Source organism: Anolis carolinensis, chromosome 3, assembly GCF_035594765.1.
Source record: "Anolis carolinensis isolate JA03-04 chromosome 3, rAnoCar3.1.pri, whole genome shotgun sequence".
NCBI classification, from domain to species: Eukaryota; Metazoa; Chordata; class Lepidosauria; order Squamata; family Dactyloidae; genus Anolis; species Anolis carolinensis.
In genome coordinates, this window is record NC_085843.1 from 28,874,565 (window position 1) to 28,900,534 (window position 25,970).

The window sequence follows — 25,970 nt, forward strand, 5'->3', positions numbered from 1 at the left end:
ATATATCAGTCTCTGCTTAGCTTATATGAAGAGATCAAAAAAGTTTTTTTAGACTACAACTCTGAAAATACACCAGCCAGCATGTTTTATGGGTGATTCTAGAACCCATAATCAGGAAAATTGACTTACCCAATCTCTGTTTATGCTAGGTCTCATTGTCATATTTTGCCCAATTATCCCGTTTGGAGACATCCTTGTGAAGTCCATGATATGCTATGAATTATTTCATATCATCTAGAAAATTTGCGACTTCCCTGCACACTTAAGAAATAGAGCTGCTCCTTTTTATAAAGTTCTTTTTTGCTTTCTTATCAACTTTCCAATTAATATTTTATCCAGCAGGAAGGTTTTTCTTTTTAGTGGCATTGTCAGGACCCAGGCTGCGGAGCACCAATAACCATGCACAGAGACCAGAATCTATCTAATATCTTTATTAAAGGAATATATAAAGTCAATAAAAACAAGTGTAGAATAAAGTTCAGAAGTAGACCTTTCAGGAAAGGTCAAATATAGTCCAGGAAATCAATGTCCAATATGAGATATTAGAGTCCAAAGTTATAATCCAATAACCGAAACACACACTTTGCCAAGCAAAGTGTGGGGAAAAGACAAGGTCCTTTAGTCCAATGGAGCTTGACAACAAGGCTGGAAAACAAACTAGATTCTTGGCAAACAAGACTGGATACGTGGCAACAAGAAGCAAGAAGCAAGAACAAGGTCCTTGGCGAGGTCCGAGGGAACAAGGCAGGCTTGGAACTAGAACAAGGTCCGTGGCAAGGTCCTGGAAACAAGGAACTGGAGTAGCGTAGTCCACACACGATCTCACTCCTGAAGCTGACGAATTGACTCCGCAAGGATCTCCTTGCGGGTAAACACCTATATAGGATCTTGTTTTCCCGCCAAGGAACACTTTCCCTGGGGAACAAGAAGTGAAACCCATACTGTGTCCAGATGCACGACTCCTTAAGATTTCCCAAGGGAAACAGGTTTAATCAGCTAATTGTCTGGCAGCGATTCTGGCGCTTCGGCAATTCGCCTCCCTAGCGCCTCTATCTCGATTATAATTATCTTTGCGAGAGAACGGGGGAGAATTCTGCCCAAGGCTTGTTTGGCTGACTTCTTGAGGGCAAACATCTTGCAGGTGCGGGGCCTCCGATTCTGGCTGAAATGGTGGGAAACCCAAGTTTTCCTCTTCGTCTGCCACAATAGTACTAGGAACGGGACTACATGGCCCATGAGACATCACAGGCATTGGCATCAAGAAAATAGTGAAGGGGGCTGGAGTAATAGAGAGATTTTTGTAGTTGGGAGGCAGCAACATGTTTGTAGTTAACAATGTAGAAAATGGCTTGAGCTGGGAAACAATGAGTTGCTACTGTAAATGTGTGTGTGTCTGCCTACAGCAGGCAATGTAAACAGCAGCTGCCTCTACAATCCCTTACTGAGAATGAATGTGCAGCAAAGGCAAAAGAGTGCATAAGCCAATTTCACCAACTTTCCCATAATATGTTAAAAAAAGAAAAGAAAACCATAGATCCATATATTTGCCCACCCAAATGGAAATCCTAAGAAAAGTGGAGGCTGCAAAAGAAGAAGTAATCCTTGGCCACATTTTGAAAGATGCTCTCAAGTTATCTTTAGAAGGCTCAACATCTTTTTTAACTTTTACATTTTAGTTTACTTTAAAAAAATAAACTGCCAAAACATGTGGAAATGCTTTTCTTTTTTGAGTTGTAGGAAACTATCCCTATACTTCTGCTCTGGAATCATCATCATCTTTATTTCTTATCCGTCTCTCCTCGAGGCAGGTAAATATATAGATGAATGCAAAAGACCACTAAAACACATACATTAAAAGACATACATAGGCCTAAAAAGGGAATGTCCAGGTACACATACTTTTAAAAACAAAACACAACTGAAGTATACTTGTAAATTAATAATTTCAATGCAACAAGTGGTGGGCCATACTGCATTTTCTTTTCTGTTTGAGAGCTGCTACTGTTTACTCTTATTCTCGGCTTTTTGTTTTAAAACCATGTATTAATACATAAAAGGCAATACCATATTATTTTATGCTGATGTGACTTCCTCATAAGTTTCATTTTGAAGGGAAGATTAGCTATATATAACGGTTGCTGTATCACTGTCCACAAATGTGTTGACTTATAAAGAGAATTCTAAAATGTGATTGAGGCAATTTTGTCTTTCTAGAATCATAGAGTTGGAAGAGATATCGTGGGCCATCCAGTCCAACCCCCTGCCAAGAAGCAGGAAAATTGCTTTCAAAGCACCCCCAAGAGATGGTTATCTGGCCTTTGCTTAAAAGCCTCCAAAGAAGGCTCCTCCACCACTCTCCAGGGGAGAGAGTTCCACTGCTGAACAGCTCTCACAGTGAGGAAGTTCTTTCTAATGTTTTGGTGGAATCTCCTTTCTTGTAGTTTGAAGCTGTTGTTCCGTATCCTAGTCTCCAGGGCATCAGAAAATAAGCTTGCTCCCTTCTCCCTATGACTTCCTCTCCCGTATTGATACAGGGCCATCATGCCTTCTCTCAGCCTTCTCTTCTGCAGGCTAAACATGCCCAGCTCTTTAAGCCATTCCTCATAGGGCTTGTTCTCCAGACCCTTGATCATTTTAGTCACCCTCCTCTGGACACATTCCAGCTTGTCAACATCTCCCTTCAACTGCGGTGCCCAGAATTGGACACAGTATTCCAGGTGTGGTCTGACCAAGGCAGAATAGAGGGGTAGCATGACTTCCCTGGATCTAGACACTATACTCCTATTTATGCAGGCCAAAATCCCATTGACGTTTCTAGCACCACATTGTTGGCTCATGTTCACCTTCCTGTCCACGATCTTTTTCACACGTGCTGCTGTTGAGTCAGGCGTCCCCCATTCTGTATCTTTACATTTCATTTTTCTGCCTAAGTGGACTAAGAAGCCATGCTCCTGCTTCTTTTGTAAATAATTGTGCATTTTAAAAAATGTTTTCTATTTATTTCCGTGGACAGGCACTCAGCTGGCATATCTGTAACTTTATAGCTCTCCCCTTTTTATTGGCCGCCTTCCAAACCTGACATTTGATATTTATATTCTGAGTTGTGTTATTATTGTTAGAAGGCAATAGTTTAACATCTGTGTCTGAGAACTTCTGAGTGTGTGCCAGGTAGCCCTAGAATTCCTTGCTCTTTCAAATGTGGCTCATTCTTTGGATGCTCTTCTGCCTCACAGCCTAGTGACTTAAGATGTAATTTAGGGTTCACCTACACTGTAAATCAATGCAGTTTGACATCACTTTAACTGCCATTTACAAATACTTATGCAGATTATCCCCAAATCATATTGTTGCTTGTGGTAGAGTAGCAAATGGCATCTCCTCCAGCACTGCCAAATCAAGATATATAGTGTTTATAGTCAGCCAAGTTATTTTAGCATGGGAAAGGGGAAAAGAGTCCCTTAAGTACCTTTCCTTCTCTCTCAGGCGAAATGCTACACTAGTGAATTAAATAACTAGCTGTGCTTTCATGACACTTCAAGTTTCCTGCCTGAGGCAGTTGCCTCAATCTGCCTAATAGTAAGGCCGGCCTTGTGGATATGTGTGCATCTAGAATATATGCAGCAGAGGCTTCCAACTTCATGACATATATATTTGCAAAATGCATTGTGCAGTGACTACTATATGTGCCAGAAAGAAATTTGACATTGTGTTTTAAAAATGTCAGTGGTGGCCTGTCCTTGAATCATGTGAGAGTGATTTTTTTTATGGTGGAGGGGTGTAACATGAAGTAGGGAATGTAGACTAGAGTCATAATTTATGTATGTCGGCAGCAGGCTGGTGATAGACTCTTGCAATTCCCTTGGATATTCTCAAGCCTCGACTGTCATGCTGAAATACACGAGGAGAGGTGTCTGTTGCTGAACATGCACAAAAAAGGCAGGGAGTTGCATGCTAAATACTGAAAGCGAAAGCTTGTCCTTGGTTCATTGATCGGCATTTGTTGCTGCCTTGCCTTACAGTACTGCCATCCTTATTTGCAAGCGATTTGCAGGCATCCCAAGAAATATCAAAATCTTTAACATCTTCCAGGCCAGCTGTCGTTTTTGTTGAGTAAATTGCTATTTCATGTAGCCAACGTGGTTCACATCTGTCTCGGCAACTTTGAATACAGGAATCTGTGTGCCTTTTAGTTCTCAGACATTTGACTGACTCAGGAGGGTAAACTTGAAATAAGAATGTGATGACAAGTATAGTATTTCGAAAATGCTGTATCATCATAATCATCTCAGTTTCACAGTCTACTGGGTGTTTTATTGACTGGTTTTGGATCTTCAATGATTCAGACTCAAGGATCTCATGGAGGTGGCAAACTGGCATAGAAACAGAACCTTCACCTCTGGTAATACAGTAGAGTCTCACTTATCCAACACTCGCTTATCCAACGTTCTGGATTATCCAACGCATTTTTGTAGTCAATGTTTTCAATATATCATGATATTTTGGTGCTAAATCCGTAAATACAGTAATTACAACATAGCATTACTGTGTACTGAACTACTTTTTCTGTCAAATTTGTTGTATAACATGATGTTTTGGTGCTTAATTTGTAAAATCATAACCTAATTTGATGTTTAATAGGCTTTTCCTTAATCCCTCCTTATTATCCAACATATTCGCTTATCCAATATTCTGATGGCCCGTTTTTGTTGGATAAGTGAGATTCTACTGTAGTCTCAATGCACAACGTTGTGTACTATTTATTTCAGGTATGCCACTTCCCAGAGACATATCTGTCCCCTGTTACTGATGGTAAAACCCATCAATAGCCCTTGATCATATCATAGTGACACAAATTACCCATAGGTGCTTCTTTGCTGGCATGCTGGCACAGAATTGTGTCAGAGAGTGGGATTGTCCTGCTCTTCCCTTTTCCACCATCCCCCTGTCAGTAATATTATATATATATATATATATATATATATATATATGTGTGTGTGTGTGTGTGTGTGTGTGTGTGTGTGTGTGTGTGTGTGTGTGTGTTTTAAATAGCTACAGAACTGTGGAAGGGCGGTGTTCCCTCCCCAATAGGATGTTTGGCTGCAGGACCACAGACTGATGAAACGGCATTGTTGTGTGATCATTGTTGCTGTGATCCTAGTCAATAAAAGCATTCAAATCAAGGTTTAATAATAAAATCAACAGCACCAATGTACTAAGTAAGTGTGCCTGGAGCTATAGCCTTAAAGTGTCTGAAATTAGTGGGTTGCATCCTGTGTGATTTATCTTTTCCCCACATCCTGTTTTGGCCACTCTTTAAAGAACCGTGATTGCAGACCAGAAAGTTTTAGGGTGGTCCAAAAGCAAATGAAGCTAAGCACTCTGCAGCATGACTTGCATTAAACTCCCACCCCCTTATTATGCAACAAATCTATTATCCTTTGGTCTAGGATTTTAAACAGTGGCCTGAATAAACTAGATTTTATACATTTAAATCATAGTCTCAACTCTGCTGCCTTTCTACACTGCAGTAATAATCCTCTTTTCCTTTAAACTTGCAGAGTCACAGAGAACTGCAGTATGAAATCGTGCTACTGAAGAACAAGTGTGTTGCCCAGTCATTCAACCTGTAGAATTTTTCAACAAGGCTGCTGCATTCATCATCTAAGGGTGGAGATGTCAGGTCGAAAATGGAATTATTGCCCACTTCATTGTAACAGAAAGGCTCTCTTTCTGTTCTTTGATAATTAGAGCAATGCCATGTCTGTGCTTCAGAATTTCTCTGCCAGCATATTGTCAGGAATATTTGTTTTCTAGCAAGGAGCACTTCAAAGTAGACTTTTGGGGTGTTGCTGGGAAATTGGAATGCTTCGGTTTAATTGCTTCACATCAGGGACAGACAATTTCCTGCAACTCCTCACTGGCCACCCTCCCGCAACAAACCCAAATGCCTCAGTTGCCCTCTGTGGTCCTTGTCAAAATGGTGACTGAAAGTGTCTTGGGGTAAGGAGATAACTACATCTGTGCAGGTCTGAAGGAGTGAGAAGAGGGAAGGAAAGATTGTCTTTTAAATGTACTTTATGTTTAGCAAGCACTGTGGATACAGAAGTATTTTTCCATCTGGGCTTTTCTGTTTTGTATACCTGTATTTGTGTAAGCATAGTGAATGTCCAGCACCTACAGAGTTTGTGCTGAAGGAACTCTGGTGAGGGAATGAGAAGGGAAAGGTGGGGAGAACTCTGTTGAAACTCTGTAAAGTAGCTTGAAGTGGGAGATCTTCTCCACTTCCCTGTGAGTCTTTTTGATTCTATCTGGTTAGGATACAGGATGTGGCCAATGGGATTGATTCACATGGCCTTTCCAGGATGCCTGTCCCACCACATTCCACTGTTGATAAGCATCAGGCATGTGATTATCTTCCAGAGTACATGTCTGGCAGCAAAAAATATTGTTTTATGGCCAGGATCCTGCATCAGGAAGTAGGATCGAAGTATTTCAGATTTCAGATTCTCTACACACATTTTTAGCTGTTATGACAACTGAAATTCTCTTCCTCTCTCATGCTGTGACTAAGATTCTTGCAAAACCTATCTTTTACTTGTGGTATCCCCTCAACTGAGCCCTCGGTGGTGCAGTCGGTTAAACTTCAGAGCTGCTGAACTTGCTGACCAAAAGGTCAGTGGTTTGAATCTAGGAAGTGGGGAGAGCTCTCGCTGTTAGCCCCAGCTTCTGCCAACTTAGCAGATTGAAAACATACAAATGTAAGTAGATCAATAGGTATCACTTAGGTGGGAAGGTAATGGTGCTCCATGCAGTCATGCCAGTCACATGACCTTGGAGGTGTCTATGGACAACACCAGCTCTTCGGCTTAGAAGTGGAGATAAGCATCACCCCCCAGAATCGGACACAACTAGAATTAATGTCAGGGAAAATCCTTTATCTTTACTATCTTTACTTTTTTTAAATAGAGGGTTTTGGGGAAAGTTTCAGGAGACCCGGTTTTTTTGGGGGGGGGGGAGGGGTGAGATTCAAGAGTCATAAAAATGAAATCCAGATTCCACACTAATTTTATGTGCATTTAGTCTCTGGCGTATAGCAGAGGGGCAAAAAAGAAGCACCCAGTGACCTAGGAGTTCTCCAGAGGACAAGGAAGATCATGTTGTCACTCTCAATCCAGCTACAAGCACATAGCTGCACAATTTTTCTATTATTTTCACTCCCAGCTCTCCATTGGTCAATTAATGGCTGTGTTTGTAAGGATTCAGCATACAAAAGGCAGATTTTTACAGCCCTGAAAGAAGAGTTGGGCATAGTTCTGTTTGAGTGAAATTTTACAATCTACTTATTGATGCAGGATCCTAGCCATACATTGAACCACTCAAAAATGATTCCCTGTCAACATCATTCTCACAGTTAGTATACTGTACGCTATAGATCATATGGCACAATGGTGAAGAATGAAGCATGTGGTCATTACATACTGCCCACTTTTCTACCAATTACAATAGTTGCAATAGCACAATATAGAGGATGGAAATGCACACATTCTGAGCAATGTGCTCTAAATGAAGGAATTATGTGACCAAAAGAGTATTGTGGTTACAGTGGTAAAGAAGGAAAACTAACCCAAATGTGTTTTTGGCAGGTTGGGACACAAGTGGAGTATCCAGGCAGGAGTGGACCTTCTCATTTGTTGTAGAACCTCCTAGTCTAAAACGTTTGTTTTTTTCTTTGTGGACAGTGACAGTGTCTTGTCAAAACTGTTTGCTGGTGTGAATTTGGCATAAAGAGCAGAGGAAATCCACCTGTTTGGGTTAGTTTTGTTATTCTGCCCTGGTTTTGCGATTGTTTTTGATATGTGCTTTCAAGTCATTACCTACTTCTGGTTAATCTAAAGTGAAGCTTTCCTAAAGTTTTCTTGGCAAGATTTGTTCATAGGAGGTTTAACTTTGCCTTTCTTTGTGACAGAGTGTGTGTGACTTGACCAAGATGACCCAATGCATTTCAATGGTTGAGCAGGGAGTCAGACCCTAGTTTGCAGAGTTGTAGTCCACCATAATAATAATAATAATAATAACTTAATTTTTATACCCCTCCCCATCTCCCCGAAGGGACTCGGGGCGGCTTACATGGGGCGGCTTATATGGGGCCTTGCCCCTTGCCCCACTGCATCACACTGGCTCCTGTTTAAAATTTTATTCAACTTGTCAGTATTTTAATGTTTTGTGTCAAAAGTAAATGCGGTGGCCCAGTGGGTTAAACCCTTGACTTGAAGATTTGGTTGCTGACCTGAAGGTTGCCGGTTCAAATTTGGGGAGAGCACAGATGAGTTCCCTCTGTCAGCTCCAGCTCCCCATGTGGGGACATGAGAGAAGCCTCCCATAGGATGGTAAAACATCAAAACATCCGGGCGTTCCCTGGGCAACATTCTTGCAGACGGCCAATTCTCTCACACCAGAAGAGACTTACAGTTTCTCAAGTCCCACCTGACACAGAAAAAAAAAAAGCTCAAGTACAGTTATTTGAGTTAAAAGGGGAAGACTATCTGTAAATGAAAATAGGATTCCACTATCCCCTTCTCTGGTAGAGTGAAGAAAGTCGAGAGCCTAATTTTTGTCACAGGAGAACTGAAAAGAAGTGTAGACCATGTCTGTTATACTGTGTTATTCATTTACAATATAAAAGTGTGTGTATGCATATCTATTTAATATGCTCTTGTGTGTATGTGTGTATGCATATATGTATGTAGATTGTGTGTGTATAACAGGAATATTAGAAATTTGTTGGCTATTCCAGGACAGAAAACATCCAGATGTGGAGCTGCATCTGGCTTGGATGGGTCATTCCTCTCTGTGGAATGACTTTCAACTTATCCACAGGTCATATCAAAATCCATAATTTTGGCCATAAAACCTGCCCTTGACTTATACATGAACATATATGGTAGATAACAACCCATTCCCTGAAGCCCTTCCTTAAAAAGAAAAGACCATGCCAGCTTCTGAATAACTGGGAAATCCATCCATCTCAGTGACAGGGGAAGTGGATCATAATGAAGAATTAAAATGGCATTCAAAATCAGTTTTTGGGGGCAGGAAATTCCACAATTCAAATGGACTGAGATGTATAAAATACCAGAAAGTGAAGTGCAACTAATGGGAGTGGGACACTTCTCTAGATAAAGCCCCGGTTTAGTATTTTAAATATAAGTTCAATATGGTACCAGTTGGGAATTTTGATATCAGGACATAGAGGATATGCCATGTCATCAGGCTGGCTTGGAATCAAAGGAACAATGTTTTGGGTAGGATAAACTCAATATCAAAGGACTGAGAAAAGCAGACCCAAATTTACAGATACTCTTTTGCTTTGATCATGAATGAAAATGTAACTTGTGCTCCCAAGTGTCCCTTTCAGTGGACTTGAGACTACAAAGCATCAGAGGTACCTGACAATTTCTTGTAATGCCATGAAAGACAGGTGTTCATTCCTGGGAAAGCTTTGAAGCTGAAAATAAAATAAAGGAAAATTAAAATTAAAGGATATTTCCAGGTACATAGTAATCATCTTAAGACTTACATTTCAGGCAGTTGGGCACTATGTGAGTGTGTAAAATGCTAACAAAACTCCTGGCTGAAATGGAATGCAGACAATGAGGTAGAATAAAGCTTTGGAAGTCATTTGAGATCAATCAGCAGAGAATGCCGTAGTCTCAGCCGTGTCATTATCAGATTAATAGCTGAGTTCCAATTCAAGCTGGAATTATTTGGATAATGAAATCAAAAGGGATGTTTTTGCAAACAATTTGCCTTGGAGCGTTTTTTAATGGTCTGGTCTGGAGATAGAAATTTCTTTCTCTTTTTCTCTCCTAGTTCACCACACCCTTCAGATTCCAACAAGATTGGGTTGCTTCACAAATAACACCCAGGTCGGCTTCTACTTCTATGTAAATTCCTTGGCTCCTCAGCTCCTTGGCCTTGCACTTTAATGTAAGATGAGATACCTGATCTTCTTTTAAACTCCCACTGGACACTTGTTTACATTGTAAACAGACTCATGAGGTGTACAAACTTTGGTGGCATATATCTGATTAATCAGAAAAGACTCTTTTCTCCCTTTTATAGATTCAGGGGGGCTATAGGTTCATTTTTCAGTATTATCTTACCCAAGCATGAGCAAATGTTGGCCTTCTTGGTGTTTTGGACTTCAACTCCCAGAAATCCAAGCCAGTTTACTGTTAGGAATTGTAGGAGATGAGGTCCAAAACACCTGGAGGGCCAAAATTTGCCCATGTTTGACCCCTTCAACAGTGTTCAGGAATCCTAAATTTGTGGGAACGGAAAGCTTAAATAGTCTCAGAAGTATTGACCTTGCAGTCAGGCGAGAGTTAGGATCAACTCCTGGTACACTTCTAGGAATTATTCCAATGGAAATGTTAAACTTGTGATCCAACCCTTCCCACTGAAATAAATGAGAGTCAGTTGGGTTATGCCCCGTGTTTCTGAGTACAAAATCCATCTTCTTTTTCCTTCCATCACCCAAAGCATTTAACTGTAATTCTCCAAATGGCACATTCTTGTGGTACAGACATTCTTCCCAATTTAAAGTTTCACATCAAGTTTCATGCATGAACAATCCCCACATAACTGCTTTGGTCCAGCATATACACATCCCTCTCTTTTCCCTGGAAAATTGGATGCATATTGCTAAATTTCAGTGGTGGCATCCTCTCCTCTAACCTGAAATTATCTTGGATTTTTTTTTGTAAAAGAAATATGCTGGTGAATGGAGTGAAGACATAAATTTTGAAAACAAAGATAGTAATCTTTAGAGCATGCAAGGCCCTTATTAGTATGCTGATAGATTTACTAAAACTTCAAGCCGCATATTATGAGCCAGCCTTTTAAACTGTTTAATGTAATTTTCTCAATATTTAGTAAGTGGAATCAGAGAGGTTGAATGGCATCTTCCCAGCTGGACACAACTCCTGTTTTAGGGAAGGTGTCACGACCCAGGCTGCAGAGCACCAATAACCATACACAGAGGCCAGAATCTATCTAATATCTTTATTGAAGGAATATATAAGGTTAATAAAAACAAGTGTAGAAAATAGTTCAGAATTAGACCTTTCAGGAAAGGTCAGAATTAGTCCAAAAAAGCAATGTCCAATAAGAAATATTAAGGTCCAAAGTTGTAATCCAATAACCGAAACACTCACTTTGCCAGGCAAAGTGAGGGGAGATGACAAGGTCCTTTAGTCCATGAAACTTGAGCGAGGCTTAGGAAATAACTTGATACTTGAAACAAGGCTTGAACGTGGAACAAGGTAACTAAGAACAAGAACAAGGTCCGTGGAATAACTTGATAAATCCGTGGAACAAGGCAAGGATTGATCCTGGGAAACAAGGCAAAGTCCGTAGATAAACAAGGCTGGGAAGCAAGGCGAAGGCTGGATAGCAAGGCAAGGCTTGAGCAGGAGCGAGGCTTGAATCGGAGCGCGCTGTCCAGACACAACTCGCTCCGAAGGCTGACGAATTGACTCCGCGAAGTTACTACGCGGGTAAAACACCTAAATAGAGTCTAGCTTTCCCGCCGAAGCAGTTCTCTGGGAATCAGAACCGAAAGCTAACTCTGAGACCAGATGTGAGACTCCCCAAAGATTCTCACGAGAAGCAGTCTTAATTGGCCACATTCTTAGCTGCAATCCTCGCACTCCTGCGCGAAGCTGAATCCAAACTTCTCTGTTGTTTACAAAACTCCCGGCGCAAGAATACGGGAGAAGTAGGCTCTGGGCTTGTTTGACATACTTCTGGGAGACAACTTTCTTGCAGGTGCAAGGTTCCCAGATCTGCCTGGGAAAGATCTGGCTGAGAGGAATCCAGTTCAGACTGGGAAGGTAAAAAACCCAAGTTTTCATCTTCATCAGGAATTACAATGTCCTGAGCAGGACTACAAGGCCCATGGGTCATCACACTATCCCCCTCCTCAAGGCCCCTCCCAAACTGGGGCCCTCTCCCCGAGGCGCGAGGTCGTGGTTTGGTGGGATAGGTCTGATGAAAGCGACGGGTTAGATCAGGAGCATGGACTGTGGAGGCGTCTTCCCAAGAGCGTTCCTCAGGGCCAAAACCCACCCAGTCAATGAGATATTGTAGGCGGCGGCGGTGAAAGCGAGAATCCAAAATGTCCTCAACCTCGAACTCCTCCTCCCCATTCATCAAAACAGGAGGGGGGGCCGGTTGGTCTGTATCAGGTCGCACACCATCCGCCGGAAGGAGCAGGGAACGGTGAAACACTGGGTGAATGCGCATTGAACGCGGAAGTTGGAGTTTGAAAGTCACGGGGTTTAATTGCGCCACCACTGGATAGGGACCAATGAAACGGGCATCTAACTTCCGGCAAGGGCGGTGGGAGGGCAGAAAGCGAGTGGACAGGAAAACCCGATCTCCTACCTTGATTTCGGGGCCCGGCTGGCGATGTTTGTCAGCGTGGCGTTTATAGTCCTCCTTGGCTTGATCCAGTTGCTGGAGCGAAAGTTGTTGCACCGCTGTGAGTTCCTGCAGCCAATCCTCTGCTGCGGGAACCTCTGAAGTTTCAATGACAGGGGGGAAGAAACGTGGATGGAAGCCGTAGTTTGCAAAGAACGGCGTTTCTTTTGTAGAAGCTTGAACTCCATTGTTGTAGGCAAACTCAGACAGTGGTAACAGAGAAGCCCAATTGTCCTGTTGATAGTTTACATAACAGCGAAGATACTGCTCCAAAGTGGCATTGGTGCGCTCCGTTTGCCCATCTGTTTGGGGATGATGAGCTGAAGATAAGCGAGAGTCTATGCCCAATAGTTTTTGTAGTGCTTTCCAAAAACGAGAGGTGAATTGAGATCCACGGTCTGTGACTAAACTCTTGGGCAATCCATGTAGTCTGAAAACATGTTGAAGAAATAGATCCGCAGTTTCCTTGGCCGTGGGGAGGCCTTCGCAGGGAATGAAATGGGCTAACTTGGTGAATAGGTCCACCACCACTAAGATCGTGGTGAATCCACAGGAAGGTGGTAGGTCAGTGATGAAATCCGCGGAAATTATTTCCCATGGGCGAGATGGGGTAGGAAGGGGGTGTAAAAGCCCTGAGGGCTTCTCCCTTCGTATCTTGGAGCGCTGGCATACTGGGCAGGTGTTGACATATTTTTCCACATCCTTGCGGATCTTGGGCCACCAAAAATCCCTTAGGATCAAATGCATAGTTTTAAATAGTCCGAAGTGTCCTGCTGGTTTGCAGTCATGACACAGACGAAGCGCTTTTTCCCTGCCCGGTCCGGGTGGGATATAAACATGATTTCTATAGCAGAGCAGCCCATCTTTAAGCGAAAAGGGGAAATGCAGACCTTGGCGAAGTTGGTCCTGCGCCCAGGCATCGGCTTGCTGACTAGCCCTGATTTCTTGAGCACAGATGGGTCCTGGAGTAGGGGAAGTTGAACCAATGGGAATGGATTTGGTGTTCCCCACCGTGAGCGTGGCAAAGTTCTCAGGTTGTAGCAGTTGGGATTCAAAGGTCTCCTTGCGTCCTGCAGCGTATTCCGGTTTACGTGACAGGGCGTCTGCTTGCTTGGTTTGGGCTGGGGTCACATAGTGGATCTGGAAGTTGAAACGTTCAAAGAATAAAGCCCAACGTTGCTGCCTCTGATTTAGTTTGCGGGCAGTTCTTAGATGTTCTAGATTACGATGATCAGTGTGGACTTCAATGGGAAATTTGGCCCCTTCTAGCCAATGTCTCCAAGTTTCAAAGGCTGCCTTTATGGCCAGTAGTTCTTTTTCCCAAATGGTGTAATTCCTCTCTGGTGTGGTTAGTTGACGAGAATAAAAGGCACAGGGGTGGAGGTGATCTCCCACCGGTTGTAAGAGTACAGCCCCAATTGCCACATCAGAGGCGTCCGCTTGCACCACAAAAGGGGTTCCAGGATTTGGGTGCTGTAGAATTGGCTGGGAGGTGAATAGTTTCTTTAGTTGCTGGAACCCTTTCTCTGCTTGATCAGTCCAGCGGAAAGGCTGCTTTCCACGGATGCAGCTAGTGATGGGGTCGGACCAGCGGGCAAAATCTGGAATGAACTTGCGGTAGTAGTTCGCGAACCCCAAGAAACGCTGCACCTCTTTCTTGTTAGTTGGCGCCCGCCATTCCAATACTGCTGAAACTTTGGCTGGATCCATGGAAAGCCCTAGAGGCGAGATGCGGTAACCAAGGAAATCTACCTCTTGTAGATCAAAAGCGCATTTTTCCAGCTTGGCATAAAGTCCATGATCCCGCAATCGTTGTAACACCATTTTGACGTGGTTCTCATGTTCTGATTGTGATCTGGAAAACACCAAAAAATCGTCCAGGTAGATTATCAAGAACCTGTCTAGATAGTCCTGAAAAATGTCATTGACAAAATGCTGGAACGTTGCGGGGGCTCCGCATAAACCGAAATTCATAACTCGGGACTCAAATAATCCGAATTTGGTCTGGAAGGCGGTCTTCCACTCGTCCCCTTCCCTGATGCGAACTAAGTTGTAAGCCCCCCGAAGATCCAGCTTGGTGTAAACCTTGGCTCCTCGAAGCCGATCCAGTAGATCCGAGATTAAGGGCAGGGGATAGCTGTTCCGCTTGGTGATATTGTTCAATGCTCTGTAGTCCACCACCAAGCGTAGTTCCCCTGACTTCTTCTTCACAAACATCACTGGGGAGGCGGCTGGGGATTGAGAGGGTCTGATGAATCCCTTGCGAAGGTTTGTCTCTAGGAATTCCCTGAGAGCTTCTTGCTCTGGTTCAGTCAGGGAGTAGAGATGCCCTCGCGGGATCGGGGCCCCCTCCACCAAGTCAATGGCACAGTCATAAGGTCTATGTGGGGGTAATTTTTCGGCTTCTTTCTCATTGAATACATCCCAATACTCGGAGTACTTCTTTGGCAAGGTGATGATGGGCTCGGTGTCTGTGGCATGGCATACCTTGGCTACGAGGCAATGGTTTTGGCAATACGGTGAAGCAAACTGCAGTTCTCTGTTGGACCAGGAGATGTTAGGGTCGTGGAGAGTCAGCCATGGAATTCCCAAAATCACAGGGAAATGGGGGACCTCGGTAACAAAGAAGGAAATCTCTTCCATATGTTCCCTTATCCACATCCTGGTGGGTTCCGACCACTGACTTACGGGGCCCGTCTTGAGGGGACGGCCGTCTATGGCTTGCACCACACGGGCATTCTTGAAATCATGATATTGTAATCCCAGAGAGTCGGCATACTCTCTATCGATGAAATTGTTGGTAGCTCCAGAGTCTATCATGGCGTGGATCATGACGGGTCCCCTTTTTGCTGACCATAATGTGACCACGAGAAGGAACAGGACCCCGGTTGGCGGCTCTTGGATGGATTTTTTGACCGGGTTGGCGAGCCTCTCTACACCCGGTCGTTGGCTTCCCCCGCCGGCTGTGTGCCAGTCGGCTCAGACGCCTTCGTCTCCGTGGAGGACGCCGCCGCAAGACGGGCGGCAGGCTTCCCTTTGGCTGGGCACTCTCTGGCGAAGTGGCCCCCGTTCCCGCAGTACCAGCAGAGGTTTAAGCGTTGACGACGGGCCTTCTCGGCGGCATCTAGTCTGGGACGCACATTGCCCAACTGCATCGGCACCTCCTCGCCTCCTCTGGGGTATGGGGTTGGCGGTGGGGGTCTCCACACCGGACGTGGCTGAACGCTGGCGGGAGCGGGGGGTTTTGCCCCGGCTCTACTGCCCTGGCCTCGAACCCACTGTTTCCTGTTGGCAATCATGACTTCAGCCCGTAAACATTGATCAATGAGTGCCTCGAGGGTCTGGGGAGGATCCACCTTGGAGATTTCTTCCAGCATTTCAATGTTGAGACCCTCCCGGAATTGTCCCCTGAGGGCTACATCGTTCCAGCCGGTGTTGTGGGCCAGCACTCGGAACTCGGCTATATACTGAGACATAGGTCTGTCTCCTTGGAAAAGGCGACGGAGTTTGTGACCGGCTGCCTCCAAATTGTCCTCGATTCCCCAAGTCTCCTTGAGGTGGTCCAAGAAGTGTTGCGCTGATCTTAGGTGTGGAGAGGCTTGGTCGAACAGTGCCGTCGCCCAGCTGGCCGCTGGCCCGTCTAGAAGACTGTAAACCCATGCCACTTTGATGTCTTCTTGGGGAAACTCGGCAGCACGGGCCTCCAGATAAGCTTGACATTGGCGACGGAAGACATGAACCTTAGAAGCTTCTCCAGTAAACTTGGTTGGCAACGCCATGGCCGGAAGACGAACTCCGCGTTCCTTCAAACCCCTTATTTCTCCATCCTGTGCATTGAGCTTATCACGGATTCGGTCCACCTCTTCCTTGTCGATGGTGTAGGTAATCGGCTGGCCGCTCGGCCCAGGTACGACTCCGGTAGACATTCTGGCCGAGGTTAATTGGTGCTTAGGGTGGCGGAGTCAAACTGTCACGACCCAGGCTGCAGAGCACCAATAACCATACACAGAGGCCAGAATCTATCTAATATCTTTATTGAAGGAATATATAAGGTTAATAAAAACAAGTGTAGAAAATAGTTCAGAATTAGACCTTTCAGGAAAGGTCAGAATTAGTCCAAAAAAGCAATGTCCAATAAGAAATATTAAGGTCCAAAGTTGTAATCCAATAACCGAAACACTCACTTTGCCAGGCAAAGTGAGGGGAGATGACAAGGTCCTTTAGTCCATGAAACTTGAGCGAGGCTTAGGAAATAACTTGATACTTGAAACAAGGCTTGAACGTGGAACAAGGTAACTAAGAACAAGAACAAGGTCCGTGGAATAACTTGATAAATCCGTGGAACAAGGCAAGGATTGATCCTGGGAAACAAGGCAAAGTCCGTAGATAAACAAGGCTGGGAAGCAAGGCGAAGGCTGGATAGCAAGGCAAGGCTTGAGCAGGAGCGAGGCTTGAATCGGAGCGCGCTGTCCAGACACAACTCGCTCCGAAGGCTGACGAATTGACTCCGCGAAGTTACTACGCGGGTAAAACACCTAAATAGAGTCTAGCTTTCCCGCCGAAGCAGTTCTCTGGGAATCAGAACCGAAAGCTAACTCTGAGACCAGATGTGAGACTCCCCAAAGATTCTCACGAGAAGCAGTCTTAATTGGCCACATTCTTAGCTGCAATCCTCGCACTCCTGCGCGAAGCTGAATCCAAACTTCTCTGTTGTTTACAAAACTCCCGGCGCAAGAATACGGGAGAAGTAGGCTCTGGGCTTGTTTGACATACTTCTGGGAGACAACTTTCTTGCAGGTGCAAGGTTCCCAGATCTGCCTGGGAAAGATCTGGCTGAGAGGAATCCAGTTCAGACTGGGAAGGTAAAAAACCCAAGTTTTCATCTTCATCAGGAATTACAATGTCCTGAGCAGGACTACAAGGCCCATGGGTCATCACAGAAGGTTTCTAAACTTCTAATATGAAGATGGAACTGGTGGAAACAGGCCAGGTTAAAACATGTGGAATTCCAGTTGAGACATCAATTTTGAAAGAAGTCATTCTTTTCAACTTTTTCCTTACCTTTGATGACTTTTGAAAAATAGAAGCAACATTGCAAAAAAAGAAAAAGGGGAGAGGAAAAAAGAAAAAAAAACTAGAAAAATATCTGTGTGGTCTTTAAAATCTGGGAAGAAGACAGTTAAGATACTTAGCAAGTTGAATATATATATATACACACACACACACACACACGGTAAAGGTTTTCCCCTGACGCTAAGTCCAGTCATGTCTGACTCTGGGGGTTGGTGCTCATCTCCATTTCTGAGCCAAAGAGCTAGCGTTGTCCGTAGACACCTCCAAAGTCATGTGGCCGGCATGACTGCATGGAGCACGGTTACCTTCCCACCAGGGCGGTACCTATTGATGTACTCACATTGGCATGTTTTCGAACTGACAGGTTGGCAGGAGCTGGGGCTAACAGCGGGCTCTCATTCCGCTCCCAGGACCTTTTGGTCCGCAAGTTCAGCAGCTCAGTGCTTTTAACACCAAAAGATGTTTATAAGTCAGAATGTCTTTTTATAGGATTGTGGTACTTTCTATGGGCCTTACAGGTGCATAGCTATGGTGGGGAGGATGGGGACTCCCCAAATAACAGCCCCTCATTGCGCATGGGCAAGCAAGACCTGTTGTTTCCTTTGGTTGCCAGCCAGGGAAGGGGAAAAGGGGGAAAATGCAACTTATGTGGTGGAATGTGGTATTCTATACTCAAACAGCTCTTACTATAAGGATGTTCCTCCCAATGCTAAGGTGGAACATATAAGAAAAAATGAGGCTGAGGAAACCTGGCCTGGGTTAGGTGAAGCAGAGCTAACAATTCAAGCAATACTGGCTCACTTGCAATTGTTTTTCTTTAATCAGTCTTCACCTTTCTTATGATTTTCATTTTAGTGGCCAGACTTAGAGATCTGTGCTTGTTTTTTAAAAAATATTCCATGGAGAGCTGATAAGGCAGTCTTATCTGTTCTCTCCCTTTCATGAATGCTCAGTAAGGAGTTTGGAGGAAACTGCTGATTACTTTGCCTGTTGTAGGCAGGCACACATAGCTACAGTTGTATTTGCTAGAGTGACATCCTGCTTTTCTCTTTCCTTAAACTTCATTGCATTGTCAGGGCTTAATCTACATGTACAGCCAAATTGCTGCCCTCCATCTTGACCAGATATAGTACAGGTTTATTCTCTATATCTTTATTTTCCTCTCAGCTGATCAGGAGAAACTCCCTTCATATTAAGTTAAAAAAGGAGTGGAAAAGGAACTATTAGTGGCTATTTCTAAGAAGAAAATAATGCAGGGATTGGAGGAAAAACTCCCATAGACATAAAATGACATACAAAGGTAAAAAATAACCAAAATTCCCTTCACACTCCTAAGGGACCCCTGAACCCCCAGACTCTGAAAAAAGTTTGTCTCCCAATAAAATAGCACCCAAAAATATATTTATAATTATTTCTTTCTTCCAGGGATGTTTTAGGTAGATTTTTTAAAAGAATTTTTTTTTAGAGTCTGCCTTGTTTTCTGACATCTGAGGCAAGCCAAAAGTAACTCCTGGATCTTCAGAAGTTGCTAAGTTGACACTACACATCAGAAGAGAATTGGGTGGTTTATCTCGGCAATTGTTCTGTAAAATAGGCTGCAATGGGGTAGATTTTGAATAAACAAAGAAGAAGAAGATGAAAACATCCCTTGGAAAAGTATTTTTCATTTCTGCTAGCCAATAAGGAGCATGGGCTTTGGCTAAGATCTTGCAATAGAAACGACATAACTACAATAGGTGTCCTGGTCAACTTCCACAAACCCTAGCCATTTCTGTATCAGTAGAGAACAGGGAAGCAGCTGAGTAGCATCCAATTATTGTGATGTAAAATTAATCCTGGCTTTATTTAAACTTCTGAAATGCTATTTAGGGGCCCTCTACACAGACCCTAATATGTGGAAGGAACAGGGATAAAAGGGCTGGCGGCTAAATGACATTTGCCAAAAATGCATTCTGGATCACATTAACAGATGAAAAACGTGTTAAAAATGTGTGCTTAAAATCCGATTTTGGCCATAAAATGTGCATATTCACATGGTTATATATTCCTGCACTCAAGGAAAAGACATGACTCCTTTGCTATACGCTGGTGTGGACTGCTCCAGCTCATGCCCACATTTTAAAATCCCGAAACAGCTGATGAGGGCTGTAAACAAATGGAGCCATGGACACGCAGGTGGTTAAATGGAAGCACAACTGGAAGGCAATTCCCATGAGAACTTTCTGTAAAGATTCCTTTGAAATGAAATCTGTCAGGGGTGCTTTGAATGTGATTTCCTGCTTCTTGGCAGGGGGTTGGACTGGATGGCCCATGAGGTCTCTTCCAACTCTACTATTCTATGATTCTATGAAATCAAACAGAGCTTTAATTTATACAGTGGGCACCAGCATGGGAAGTGACCCCAAACAGAAGAAGGGTTCAAGGGGAAAAAAGTAAAGGCAACAGGAGGGTGAGGAGAGATAATGAAAAGAAATCTGCTTGTTTGCACATTCAGATATCCATATCAGCACTTATGAGGTCTAGCGCATCTTGGAGAGTTCATTAAAAAAAAAAAGTAAACTTCTGGTGGATTTCCCCCATCCATCTTGCAGATTTCTAAAATCTGCTACAAACGAACATGTCAGGATACCGGGGGAGCATTTGCCATGACTAACAGCTCCATCTTTGGATTTGCTGTCAGGTACTATGATTTTTTTGCCCCACTTATTTGCCCCAGATTATGAGGATGTCTGGAAGCACCCACAGTCTCCTGTTTTATTCTTCTAGGAGACCCATAAAGTTGATAGAACTGGAATATCCTTACTGGTAAGTTATCTGCTTACTGCCAAAAGCCATGACTTTTTTGGCATGAAGACATTAGTCTGCCACTAAAATGTGTATGTTTCCAGAGCCCAGAACCTTTGCCCTCACCAAGGACTCGTGGTAAGGCTTCCAGATACTTCTCCTCCACATGAAGGAAGGATTCCTCACTTTGTGGTTATTTGGGAAGGAAATGAAGGTCTGCAAGACGCTTGTAAAGTTTGTGGTCTGCTTCATCAGTCTTATTCTTTGGAGAAGTTTCTGTACAGTAGCTAACTGTAGTAGCCTGAAAGAGGACAATTAAAGAACAATCAAATAGATTTGCCTCCATTCAGTCATTTTTATACAAAGTTTGACGTATACCCATTTCCTTTGGGAATGGATCATTATTTCACTCTTGCCTTGCTTTCATTTTATGCAGCCAGATTCTAGAATTATATTGGACTTTGAGGCAGAAAAGCCCTTTGACATAAGCATGCTAATTAAATATTAAAAGAAAGAAATAAACTTTTGGCCTCCTTCCCCCGCCCACTTCCCCTCTCCTTCTCCATCAAATCTTTGGTTCAAATTGGCCCAGAAGGGCTGAAACAAGGAAAACGTATATTATCAAGCTGAATACAAAGGAAAGAATGAAATAGAAAGCCAATATCATAAAAATGCCTGAATTAGAAGTTGTTCACACCTCAAAATTCTGCATAAATTTGTGGACCTGTGCTGACCTCCAAATTTTACTATTTGGCTATTTAATCTTCTACTTAATAACTGAAGATATCCCTTCTTGACTATTGTCATTAGTAATATGCCAAGTGGTGTCTAGTAGAAGATTTGGTCTTGAGCATCTTGTAAGAAAAGCAAGATATAAACAAGGTAGTCAGACAGAAATCCTTTCCAGACATTTGGTATGGAAACAATTTGCTTGGGGCCCATTTTGGATTCATTTCAGTCACTAGAAATGAATCCAGTTAATAACATGTGCTAATAATACCTTGGAGGTGTTTACGGACAGTGCTGGCTATTCGGCTTAGAAATGGAGATGAGCACCAATCCCTAGAGTCGGACACAACTAGACTTTAATGTCAGGGGGAAACCTTTACCTTAGCCATAATAATAGGTGCTAATTGCTCTTTTTAAAAATCACTTGGATATCTACTTGTATGATTTCATAGAATCAGAGTTGGAAGAAGGCTAGTCCTTTTGAAAATGTAATTTTTTCCAACTTTACAAGCATCTCAGACAGTAGAGCAGCAACAAAACTTTATAAGAAATAAACAAAAACAGATAACTAAAACTAATATAATTTTTCAACACGTGAAGAATTAATGTGGTTTTATGAATGAATAATGAAACAAATGTAATTTTAAATAATGATCAATGAGGTATGATATTTGATAATTAACATGGATGGAATAATGACATTGGCAAAGAATTATCTCATCATCTTATTAGATGTTCTTATGCAAACATAAATTAGTCCTCACTGCAGTGTACTGTGAATAAGTTTTCTTGGGTTGAGTTTGAGGTGAACTCAGAAACCAAAGGTCAGAAAAAAAAATTCTCCTATGGAAGAAAGACGTCTAGGTGGAGCAAGTTGCACCAAAGACACAATTCAGAGGTCTTCACTGTATAATTAATGCAATTTGACACCACTTTAACTGAATAGCTCAATGGAATTTGGTGAGACAGCAGAAATTTTTGGCAGAGAGGGCTAAAGATAATGCAAACCTGCATCTTCCAATGCATTCCATAGAATTGATTAAAGTGGTGTCAAACCACACTGATTCTACAGTGTAGATGCAGTCCAAACCAAAGGAAGTGCTCCAAAGTTCTCCATTAAGTGCAGCAAAATGTCTTTGTTATGGGTTCTTTCCAGAGGCCATAGGACTACATTTTTAAATTGTGTGTGTGTGCATATGGGGTGCACATATCTCATACATGGTTATAGCTGTGATTGCCTTGGTATGATTCCTTAGGAAATTTGATAGAAGATCTGCAAAGCTTTCTTTCATTCTATTTTCTGTTCTTTGTCTGTCTGTGGTTGCTATGGTCATTTGAGATTCACAACTGCTGCCAATGAAGACTGAGTGAGAATAATGAGCTTGGAGGGTCATCTAGCTAGCTTACTTTTATGCTTATTTTAGTCTTTGACCTAAATTACAACTTATTAAGAGAAATTGCTTAAAATAATAATGTCCCCTGACGCTATGAGCTCATCCTCTCCTTTGGAAGCCTCCATTTCTTCTAGGTACATTCCTAGAAAAGCAACATCTGAGCTTGAAGAAGTGTCCCATCAGAAGTGGCTGAAGGCTTTTTGGTATTCTGGTATGGGCAGATTAGCAATGGTGGTAACAGAAGATAATTTTATGGATGTTGAGGATGTTCCCCATTGACACATCAAAAGGTACATCTACACTGTAGAATTAATGCAGTTTGATGCTACTTTAACTGCTGAGACTCAATGCTCCATGGGAGCTGTAGTTTGGTGAAGCACCAGCACTCTCTGGCAGAGAATGCCAAAGACCTTGTAAAACTACAGCTCCCATTATTCCATAGCATGGAACCATGTGATGTCAAAGTGATGTCACACTGCATTAATTTTACAGTGTGGACAAATCCTAAGGTTTCTGGGCCACAAGGGAGGTCTCATTCCATGACAAAGATACAGCGGGCCCTCCATACCTGCAGTTTGTGCATCCATGGATTCAACCAACCATGGCTCAAAAAATATTTGAGAAAAAGATCCCCAAAACAATCCTTGGTTTTGCCACATGCCAATCTCTATGATTTGTAGGCATACCCTGATGCAGACTTTCACCATTTCACAAATCATCAGGCTCTCTCCAGTATTCATTAGAGTTGTTCACATTTTACATATTGCATATATATTACATTTTATTATGGCATTATATATAATAGGACTTAAACATCCATGGTCGTGGTATCCACAGGAAGTCCTGGAACAAAACCACACTGGATAATGAGGGGCTACTCTATTTGTAAATATTGATTAAGATCCTGCATTCTCATCGTAACTTTAAGCTCTAATTGTGTTATCGAGTCACCATACCCCCCTCCCAAATTAATCTGGATCTTTAGAAGACTACACATGAATTTATATGATTTTTTATTTTTATTTTTAACCTTTTCCACTTCACTAAAGTTTCGCTTTTGCGAAGCGACTTGCTTGCCTTCAAACCCGGAGTGCTTTGGTCTCTGTCCTAGCGATCAGGTTTAGTGAAAGTTCACCAGACATGGACCTGATATCTGTAGTCTCTACTGGAATCACTATAATTGTAGTTATGACTGATTATGTCCCCAACCCAAACCTGCCTTGGCAGTATGGCAGCACCCCAACTGTAGCATTTTTTGAGGTCCTGGAGATTGGAGTGCTAGGAAGAGATACCTTCAGAACTCTCTCAGTTTTAGTGTTTCTTGAAAACAAGACATACAACAACCCAGTGCAGATATAATTTCCCAGCATTTAGCTCTCCAGCTCATTGGAAATGTCTAGGTTCGAGCACTTTCAGACTGTAAAGGCAGGTTTCCAATGACACATACAGTTTTTTGTGATGGTACAGTGGGTCCTTGGTATCTATTAGGTTTTGATTCCAGGATATCAAAATCTATGGTTGCTGAAGTATCATTACATACAATGGTGTGGCAAAATGATGTCCCTTATATAAAATGGTAAATTGTTAATTTGGTGGAATGTCTTTGAGGGATACTTCCAAGCCATGGGTGGTTGGATCAATGGACACAGAATGTGTGGATATGGAGGGCCGACGACAGAAGTGAGTCTGCAAAAGTTAGGATATTATAAGTCCAGTTTACAATCCATAAATTGTAAGTGAAATATTTTGTTAATTATTTATTTTGTAATAGTCTAATTGTGTGAAAAATCTTTACAAAATCGTTATTTAAACTGGCCAGTAGTTTGTACTTCTTTGAGAAGTTGTATGCTTTTCAACTTAAGGTCTTAGATATGTATTTTAAAAAAAATAAAAATAAAATAAATACATTTTCTGGAGAAGGACAATACTTTAAGATCTATTATGCAAAATCTTAAAACTTTAAACACTAACTTTAAACAGTTGTCCTCCAGCACACGCACACAATTGCATACATACATGCTCTCTCTTTCACAGAGAGAGAGAGATGTTTCAGCTTGCACTGTTTTTAAAAAATAAGAAAATGGTAGTTCATTGGATTCAAGAATGTCTCCTGCTATAAAATGAAATTATTTATGACTATGTCTTGCTAAAAATGCAAAAGCTTGCAAGTGAGTATGAATTATCATAAAGAATGCAAAGACATCTGCCAGAACTCACAAGAAACCAAGGAGTGAAAGAATCTGCCTAATAGTCTCATGGTTTCCTTCGGTTTTCTGCCAGTGTCTTGCATCAAACTCCCGGAGCTACATTCTGATTCTATTAACCGATTCATGGGGCAGAACTAAATGTGGTGGCAGCAAAAGCGGTGCCTTCTCTTGCTTCCTCTTCTCTGCAAAACAACTCACAAAGCCATATTGTATACTATGATACAATGTCATGCTGTAAATTTTCTTACCAGCTGTAATCAGAGTTGTGGGACAGAGAGATGTTCACTGGGTAGTGTTATGACTTTGCACAGCAAGCATCAAAAGATGTTTCAGAAGTAGACACTGACAACATCTACATGGGTTAAACAAAATAAACTCACTTCAAACCCACTGCAAGCAGTCCATATCCTGTATGGTCAGTTCCATAGCAGAAGACTTCTTTTTTACTTGCCTTTGCTCTGGCTTAAGCTAAGTGAGGGGAAAGCCCAAATCCTGGGTCAGTATTTGGGCTTTCTCGTATAGGGTCTGTGAAGACAGTTGGGCTAGTCCCAACTGGAATTGGCTGCAACTGTCTTCACTGCCACCCCATGTCCCCCAGGCTCAGGAGGCCTGGGGCATGGGATGGCAGTTCCCTGTTGTCCTCTCCCATGTTGTGGCTGTCCTCGGCCATGACATGCCACCCGCCTCCTTTCGACACTCTGGCTGATGTCAGCTATAGTGCCCTTGCACTCATGGAGGCGGGTGGGGGGGGGGAGAGGAAATCTCTCCCTCCCTTCTCATCTTCTTTAGTGTGGCAGTGCTTTGGCTGATGTTAATTGGGGTGCTAAGGAAAAGGTAGGTGGCATGTCACATCAGGAGACAGTTTCAACACGGGGGTGCAGGGGACCGCTGGGTGACTACCCAGTAGTGCCAAACTGTGTTCAGTATGACTGTGCAGTAGGGATTCCTTCCCACCTCTGATGTCAGCCAGAAAACCCGTGTGTCAATGGGAAGGGTAGGGTGGTAGCCTTTATCCTCCCCCTTCTGTTATATGCGAGTGCAGCATTTTTCTGAATGGAGCAGAGAGTGTTTGAGGATCAGGACATCCTTAGGGATACCAAAGTGCTTGTTTATAAAGCTATTGTCCTCCCAACCCTATTATTTATTTATTTATTACAATATTTATATCCCGCCCTTCTCACCCCATAGGGGACTCAGGGTGGCTTACAATAAAACACATATATAAAATTGTACAATACATTGTGAATCAATTAAAAAGTTATTAAATTACATCAGACATTCATAAAAACACGTATAAAAT